The sequence below is a fragment of the Rhinopithecus bieti genome, unplaced genomic scaffold (assembly GCF_001698545.2).
Source record: "Rhinopithecus bieti isolate Rb0 unplaced genomic scaffold, ASM169854v2 scaffold_32047, whole genome shotgun sequence".
Taxonomy (NCBI): Eukaryota; Metazoa; Chordata; class Mammalia; order Primates; family Cercopithecidae; genus Rhinopithecus; species Rhinopithecus bieti.
The window spans coordinates 1,865,781-1,875,199 of record NW_016814042.1 but is presented as its reverse complement, the minus strand read 5'-3'; the positions used below and the strand labels follow the sequence as shown (position 1 = coordinate 1,875,199).

General features: G+C 42.2%; 1 long non-coding RNA gene across 2 annotated transcripts in view; it reads left to right on the top strand.

Annotated features, from left to right (window-relative positions):
- Positions 1 to 396: 396 nt before the first annotated feature.
- The window catches only part of LOC108513571 (uncharacterized), a 53,728-nt gene continuing 44,705 nt past the window's right edge, over positions 397 to 9,419 (top strand). For both annotated transcript variants that reach the window (XR_001880939.1, XR_001880938.1), the window contains exons 1-2: positions 397 to 625; positions 833 to 939. This is a non-coding gene — a long non-coding RNA (uncharacterized LOC108513571). The remainder of the gene's footprint in view (positions 626 to 832; positions 940 to 9,419) is intronic.

The following is a 9,419-nucleotide window of genomic DNA, read 5'->3' as shown; positions in this document are numbered from 1 at the left end:
GATCAAATCTCATTTTATGGTGGCGGTGCAATGCCTTATATAGGCTGGCGGGGGAAGAGGTTGGGCCAGGGCGGTGACAGGAGGCTGGGCTTACTCAAATTACAATTGCGCATGCGCCGTGGGTTTGTAATTTTCCCGGGCACGGGATTGCGCCTGCGCCATAGGCTGCATATCTTCCTGGGCGGGGAAAAAGTTTGCGCACGCGCGGGAAAGGCTTGCGCGCGCGGGAACAGTTTAGGCGCGCGCGGGAACAGTTTAGGCGCGCGCGGGAACAGTTTAGGCGCGCGCGGGAACAGTTTAGGCGCGCGCGGGAAAGGTTAGCGCGCGCTGCGGGAAAGGTTAGCGCGCGCGCGGGAAAGGTTTGTAATGAAGAACCCAGAAATGTGCCACCTTGTCTCCGCTTTGCCGAGATCAAGCAACAGAGGTTGGCTAATTCCGGGCCTCATGGCTCTGGACAGGCAACAGGTTCGGTTTCCTGAATTCAAGAAGTCTGATAATCAAAAGTCAAAGAATACAAAGTGACAGTTAAGATTTTCATAGTTCTTGATTTTATTATTTGCTTCTTGGGATATTGATCAGATTCATAACAAGAAGGAATTGGACCAGTAAGGAAGGAGCTATGAAGGTGCACGGGAAAAGGGATGACTGGTACAGCAAAATCTGGGAGGCTTGGGGGAAAGAATAAACTCCAAGATACAATGAAGAGTCATTAGACTTGTAGAAGAGGGATATTTCTTTCCGTAAAAATTATGGGAAAGGAGGTGACCTTTAAAGAGGATTTAACTGTCAGGAAAGCTGAAAGTGTTCCTAATAATTTTTTTCCCTTCTGCAGAGTAAGTTTTTCACTCAGAGCAAGAATGGTGAAGATAGGAAACTTAAAAGAAAGAAAGGCTTTTAATATCCATGTGACCAAGGACAGAGAAACTGGCCAAAATGAAGGTAAATGATTACTGAGCTGTGCCACTTGGTTCTTAAATTTTAGCATGCATCAGAATCACCTGAAAAACTTGTCAAAATAGTTTACTGGATGCCACCCCCAGAGATTCTAGTACAGTAGATCTGAAGTGGGATCTGAAAATATACATTTCTAACATCTTTCCAGTTGGTACAGACACTGCTGGTATAGGAACCACATTTTGAGAAACATTTACTAGGTGGTATAAACTAAATAGAAAGCATTTTCAACCAATATAATTTCTCTTTAGGGTAAAGTATGCAATTTTATCAGATTGATCTTTGTAGCAAAAATTCATGAAATTTATGAGATTTATTTTATGCCTGTTCAAGATTTCCTGACTTTGTTCAGGCTCTTTTCCTGGCCTGGAATGACGTTTCCTTTCTAGATCAATGATGCTTCTACACATCCTTCTCAGACCCTGCTCAAGTGCCACCTTCCTGGGAATTCACATCACTACATCTCCCTTCGGAATTATCTGAACTCTGCTTTTCGCATCCACTTAATTTATTGGCACCTAAATCCCATTCTGTCTAGTTTCATTGTTAACATCCAGATGCCTGTGTCACTGTACCTCTAAACTGTCAGCCACTTGAGGATGGATAGTGTCCCATTATCATAACCCATTCCTTATAATATTTAGCACAATGTCTGGCACAGAGAGCAGTCTCATATTTTCTCTGGGATTGGAAAATAGGCATGCTATGTTTCTAATAATAACAGACTGCTTAAGAGACTGAAATATCCAGTAAAACAGGCAGGGGAACATTAAATCAGAGAACATCAGAATAAAATTTTGCTTAATATGATTTGCCTTTTCCCCCTTGACAGAAGTTCTTATTAAAATAACATTAGCTAAAAATATTTCTGTGCCAAAAGTAGTTATGATAATGTTTCTCTGCGTTTATATGCTTCTTTTTAATCTAAAGGTTCATAGTACACTGGCCTCAGCTTAGGAGGAAAGAAAAGCATTGAACTGGACTTGAACTATGCCTTCTCTTCACTAGGCAGCCTTTTTTTGTCTCCTAACTTATTTGTAGGCCCATTACTGTTGCTGATGTCTGAGTCAAGTTTTCCATGTTTGACGTCCTCATTGATTCTACTTGGGCATGGATTCAAAAGAGAAATTCCAATTAGTTTCCTCAGAGGATTAAATGCTGTTTAATCCCTCAGAGAATTAAATTCTATGTCCCTCTAGAGAACCCTGACTAGTACAGATTTTGGTACCAGGAGTGGTTCTAGAGAAAGAGAATATTAAGAATGAAGTTCTGTTATTGGTTTTGGGGGTTTCTGGAGTTGGCTGCTTAATATGATTAGACCCCAAAATGCTCAGGACACTACTTCTAGTACTATGGAGAACACTGATAGTCCTTGGCATGAACTGTTTACAGAGTTATGCAAAATAAATGCATTTGACACTCCTGATTCACTGCTCCTGAGAGGGAATGAGTTCAGTGACTCTATACATAATACTTGTGACCATATGTGGAGTACCAATTGAACATAATGAAGCTGGTTGGTTGCTCCTCAGTTCAGTAGATAAAGTGATGAAAGAAAATGATAAACTTAGGCATTCTACCTCCCAGCTTCAGAAGCAGATACTGAGCCTCAAATCTACTAAGATTGCCCTGGGTGAGAGTCTTATCTCCTGTAAAGAAAGAGTTGAAATTGTGGAAAAACAGACACAGCTCTTATTGTGCGAGTGGCTGACCTTCAACGAAAGGTTGCATGCACAGCCTCACCAGGTGTCTACTGTTAAAGTGCGGGCATTGATCGGAAAAGAATGGAACCCTGCAACTCGGAATGGGGATGTGTGGGAGGACCCTGATGAAGCTAGGGACACTGAGTTTGTAAACTCTGATGAACCTTTCTTGCCAGAAGAAACAACTTCCCTATCCCCAGGAATGGCAACATGTCCTCCCTGACCCATGTTGCCATCAGCCTTTCCACCTTTGTCTAAGGAGATACGCCACTGCTGCCTGAGGCAACAGTGATGACCTCCCCTGAGGCAGTTGCCAGGCAAGAAAATGTTGATTCTCCTCAGGAGCCACCCCCAACACTACTGTTTTCTTCTAGAACTATAACTAGACTAAAGTCCTGGTGGGTTCCTAGAGGTGAGATTGAGAGTGTGACCCATGAGGAGGTGTGCTACACTCAAAAATAACTGCTTGAGTTTTCTAATTTATATAAACAGAAATATGGACAGCAGGCATGGGAATGGATATTAAGGGTGTGTGATAATGCTGGAAGGAACACAGAGTTGGATCAGAATTTATTGATTGGATCAGGCTGAATTTATTGATTCAGGCCCACCAAGTAGGGACTCTGCATTTAATGTTACGGCTTGGGGAGTTAAAAAAGTCTCTAATAGTTTATTTGCTTGGTTAGCTGAAATATGGATTAAAAGATGGCCCACTGTGAGTGAGATGGAAATGCCTGGTCTCCCTTGTTTTAATGTAAAGGCTTAGGGAGATTGGGATGGTGAAGTGGATTAGCCACTTTAGACCTACTTATCCCAGCTGGGAGGGTCCAAAAGATATACCCTTGACAAATGCCTTGTGAAATAGATTTGTGAGGGCAGCACCAACATCTTTGAAGAGCCCTGTAATTGCTCTTCTCTGTACGTCAGATCTAACAGTGGGAATCACAGTCACTCAACTACCAAATTTAAATACAATGGGAATAATTGGATCTCAAGGTAGCAGGGGCCAAGTGGCAGCATTCAACCATCAAAGGCAAGGTGGGCATAGCTACCATAATGAACAGCAGAGGCAAAGTGGCAATCAGAACGGTCTGACTTGTGAAGAGCTCTGGCATTGACTAATTAATCACAGTGTTCCTCAAAGTGAAATTGTTAGGAAGCCTACTGCATTCCTACTTAATTTATATAAACAGAATACTTCTAGGTTGAATGGACAAAAGGTTAGTTTGAATTATAAAAACAGAGAATCAGGGCCCTTCAATCAAGTTCCAGACTTTAGCCAGTTTACAGACCCAGAACCCCTTGAATGAAGGGGAAGTTGAGTCCCCTTGAGGAAGAACTCCACTACGTTTCTTATAGCTTATGCAGTGAGTCTTTCTCCCATCCTTCCCCAAGGAGACCTCCAGCCTTTTACCAGGGTAACTGTGCATTGGGGAAAGGGAAATTGTCAGACATTTTTGGGACTACTGGGCTCTGGTTCTGAGCTGATGTTGATTCCAGGAGACCCAAAACATCATTGTGGTCCCCCGGTTAAAGTAAGGGTTATGGAGGTCAGGTAGTTAGTTAATGGAGTTTTAGCTCAAGTCCTACTTAGAGTGGGTCCAGTGAGTCCCCAGACTCATTTTGTGGTCATTTCCCCAGTGCCAGAATGCATAATTGGCATAGACATACTTAGCAGCCTAGAGAACCCCCACATTGGCTCCTCGACTGGTAGGGTGAGGGATATTATGGTGGGAAAGGCCAAATAGAAGCCATTAGAGCTGCCTCTAATAGAAAAATAGTAAATCAAAAATAATATTGCCTCCCTGGAGAGACTACAGAGATTACTGCCACCATCAAGGACTTGAAAGACACAGGGGTGGTGATTCCCACCACATCCCTATTCAACTCTCCCATTTGGCCTGTGCAAAAGACAGGTGGATTTTGGAGAATGGCAGTGGATTATCATAAGTTTAATCAAGTGGTGACTCCAATTGCAGCTTCTGTACCAGATGTGGTTTCATTGCTTGAGCAAATTAACAATCTCCTGGTAACTGATATGCAGCCATTGACTTGGCAAAATTTGGCCTGTGCAGAAGACAGATGGATCTTGGAGAATGACAGTGGATTATTGTAAGCTTAACTAAGTGGTTATTCCAATTGCAGCTTCTCTACCAGATGTGGTTTCATTGTTTGAGCAAATTAACCATCTCCTGGTAACTGGTATGCAGCCATTGACTTCACAAATGCCTTTTTCTCCATTCCTGTCCTTAAGGCCCACCCGAAGCAATTTGTCTTCAGCTGGCAAAGCCAACAATATACCTTTCCTGTCCTAACTCAGGGGTATATCCACTCTCCAGGTTTGTGTCATAATCTTATTCAGAGAGACCTTGATTGCTTTTGGCTTCCGCAAGACATCACACTGGTGCCTTATATTGATGACATTATGCTGATTCAATCCAGTGAGCAAGAAGTAGCGAAGACACTGGACTTATTGGTGAGACATTTGCATGCCAGAGGATGGAAAATAAATCCAACTAAGATTCAAGGACCTTCTACTTCAGTAAAATTTCTAGGGGTCCAGTAAAATTTCTAGGGACCTTTCAAGATACTCCTTCTAAGGTGATGAATACGTTGCTGCATTTGACCCCTACTACAACCAAGAAAGGGCTGCAATGCCTAATAGGCCTATTTGGATTTTGGAGGCAACACATTTTGCATTTGGGTGTGTTACTCCAGCCCATTTATCGACTGAACCAAAAGGCTGTCAGTTTTGATTGGGGTTCAGAACAGGAGAAGGCTCTGCAACAGGTCCAGGCTGTTGTGCAAGCTTGTCTGCCACTTGGATGTTTGAGGTGTCAGAGGCAGATGGGGATGCTGTTTAAAGCCTTTGGCAGGCCTCCATAGGTGAATCAGTATCTTCATTTTATTAACTTTCTCCTATTTTATGTGACATAAGATTTATTGACTTCATGCTAGCATTTAAGCATTGTTCACTTTATGTAATAGAATTTGGGTTGGGGGGGCCGGGCGCGGTGGCTCAAGCCTGTAATCCCAGCAATTTGGGAGGCCGAGACGGGCAGATCACGAGGTCAGGAGATCGAGACCATCCTGGCTAACACGGTGAAACCCCGTCTCTACTAAAAAATACAAAAAACTAGCCGGGCGAGGTGGCGGGCGCCTGTAGTCCCAGCTACTTGGGAGGCTGAGTCAGGAGAATGGCGTAAACCCGGGAGGCGGAGCTTGCAGTGAGCTGAGATCCGGCCACTGCACTCCAGCCCGGGCGACAGAGTGAGACTCCGTCTCAAAAAAAAAAAAAGAAAAAAGAATTTGGGTTGGGGATTGGTGCGTTTCCAGTTGTATGAAGGACAGTTGTATTATGTTAGGCATAATTATGACCTTACTATTGTCTTTATTTGAAGATTATGTATGATCTCCTAAGATGTGTATGGGTTCAAGTTGACAAGGGGTGGACTTGTGATAGTTAATATTGAGTGTAGCCTCCCAGCCTACATCTTTCTCCCATGCTGTGTGGGACCTTGTGATCATGTGAGTTAATACTTAAACTCAGATACAGATATAGATATAGATATAGATATAGATATAGATATAGATATAGATATAGATAGTTCTGTCCCTCTAGAGAATCCTGACTAATACAACTGTGGTACAATAAACTCTATATTTGGTCTTTGTCCTCCTGTTACTGGCATAAGTTTCAAAAATGCTTGAAATTTCCAGAGTGATAGGAATGTCTTTTACACAATAAAGAAGTGACTCATGGCAGCTCCTAGATACCTTCATGATGGGGATGGGGACTGGTAACCAGAAAGAGCAGATACATGATTAGAGGGTTGGAACTTTCAGCCACCCTACCTCTGGGGAGGGGAGGGGGCTTGGAAATTAAGTTCAGTCACACAAGCAATAATTTAATCAATCATGTCTACATAGTGAAACCCCAATAAAATCTCTGGACACCAAAGCTCAGCAGTTTCCTGTTTGGTGTCACATGGATGTGGGAAAGCAGTGGCATGCCTGGATTTCACCAGGGGAGGAAAGGGAAGCTTTGCACTTCCTCTCTGATCTTGCCCTATAAGTGTCCTATTACTACAATACTGTAATAGTAAGTGTAGCACTCTCAGTGAGTTTTGTGAGTCATTCTAACAAATTATCAAATCTGAGGTGGTTGTAGGAACTCCCAAACTTATACCCAGTCATTCAGAAGGGTGGGTGGCCTGGGTACCCCACTTGTGGCTGGCATCTGAAGTAAGTGCAGTATTGTGGAGAACTGAGTCCTTAACTCATGGAGTCTGTCCTAAGTCCAGTGGTTTGCGTCAGAATTGAATTGCAGTATGCTCCAGTTAAGGTTTGTGTAGGAAGAACTCTCTCTAATCATGTTTTTCCTCTATTCTCACCCCAAAACAATCATTAAACCAGACGAAGACTTCTGTGACCAAATGTATAGGGATTTTTTCCTCTACACACCAAGCAGTGGACACCAGCTGGGTGTTCTCTAATGTAGTTTTGACACTATATGCAGATAGCATCAGATCCAACTGATTGAAGGCTCAGTCCCCAAAACTGCCCCTTCCCACATACCGAAAGCAAGTCTAGGCCTTAGGAACTTCTGGCCGACTACTGGCTTCCAGTTGGGATTTCCATGACCCCTTCTTTGGGTTCAATTAATTTGCTGGAGAGGCTCACAGAACTCAGGGAAACACTTATATTTGTTGGTTTACAATAAAAGATACTACAAAGGATACCGACAAAGAGATGAACAAGTTCAGTGATGAGAAAAGGGGCGTGGAGCTTCAAAGCCCTCCCAGGGTACCACCCTTCAGGAAGCTCCATGTGTTCAGCTATCTGGAAGCTACTGGAACCCAGTATGGAAGCTCCTGGAATCCCAGTATGGAAGATTCATGATGTCAGCATTCCTTCCTCCAGGGTGTAGGGTGGGATTCTCTCATCAAAGGGTCTTAAGACTTACAATAAGAAAGATGGGAAACATTAGAGTCCTTTTTGCAGGGCAGGAGAAAGGAAGGAAGAAGGTCAGAGACCTGCCCTTGAGGCCTAACATATCCAATATGATAGCAAAAGGCTGTAGCAAGGGCTATGGGAGTTATGAGCCAGGAACTGTAGATAAAAAACAATATATATCATTACACCACGGGGTTTAAACAGAACAATAATACAGTCAGTAAGATCTGACTAGCTTCTCCCTCAAGTTCCCTCTCATTTCTGCACCAAGGACAGAGCTATTGCCAGGGCACTCCTAAGACAGTCATGTCTAGAAGGTCATGTCCATTTGTTCTGTGCTGCACAGCCCAGAACTGAATGAGATCAGAATGAACTCTGCTTGTTATTACATTGCCCATAAATTATTAACTAGCTCTTTGAAAGCCTCTAAAAAAAAAAAAAAATCCAGCAGGCATGTCTCAAAGTCTACTGAGCAGACCCCCTGCATGAGAATCACCCAGGGCACTTGTTGAAAAGACAGATTCCAGAGACTCAATCATGAACTGCTGAATTTTAATTCGGGATGGAGAGATAAATCAAAATTAACATCTTGAAAAAGCTCCAGCATTGATTCTTATATACAATTATGATTTGAAAAAAGCTTTCAGTATACCTGATTGTCTCAATAAGACTGAAAAATAGTCTCCTTGCTTCCTGGAGATATTGAGCTCCTGAGGCATGCGATACCTTTTTTCTTCTTTTTGGTCTGGATTTTGGTTTTAAATTAAAAAAAAACATAGCAAGAAGGAGATGTGCTATCAGTTGTCCAAAATAACAAAACTGATTATATTATAGTTTGCCATTGGACAGCTGCCTATGCTTAGTAAAATCTGAAATATCAGTTGAGTCTACCATGGATGTTACAGGTTGTCAAGCCCTAGCATGTGGTCCTGGGTTTGGACTTGGGCTGAGCAGCCAAATAGGTAATAACTTAGAATGCAACCTAAAGGGACCAAAAGATTATATACTTCAAGAACCTTAAGTCACAAGACAGAATACACACATATCTGCATAGCTTTAGCTTAAAGCTTTTATCTTCTGTGAATTTCAAATGCCAGGAAAGGGTGGTGTGGAAATGGAATAATTGGTCATTTATGAAAAATATCTTAAGGCTGAAAAATTTGATAGAGTGAAGGGAAGGAAATATTTCAATCCAAGGGCACTAGGAAAGGATAATCAAGAAAGGGAAGTGACAGGAAGTAAGAGGCTGGAGGAAGAGAATAAATATAAAGGAAAATAAATTCAAGCTTTATCACGTTCACAATTGTGTCCCAGGCTAGCTTGTGTATGGGTCATGGATTGAGATGACTTGGTAAAATTAGATGAAAAGAAAGGGGTGTAAGAGAGAAAACCGAGGCAAGCACTATGAAAGCAATCACACAGATATCTAGGCCTTCCAGTACTTCTCAAGGAGATAGGGGTCAATAATTCAGCTAAATGGGCATGGGAACTGGTAGGTCCATTCAAAGACTCAGGTCCACAAGATACTTAAGGATGCACAGGAGAGAAATATTTGGTCAAAGAAAAAAGAAATATCTCTGTATTTGATTTCAAAAAGCTCCGAGGTTTATCAAGGTCATCTTTTAGTTTAGTGTAGGTAAGGATGGGATCTAATACAAAGCTCATTTAAAGTTTTCAATTTAAAAAAATATGTAATTGAGTAAGAAAATTATGATACAAAGTAGCACAACCAAATATATGTGCAATGTGTGCCCCACATCCTGATTTGCATTACTGTCCCTCTGAATATGTGTTTTTTAATATATA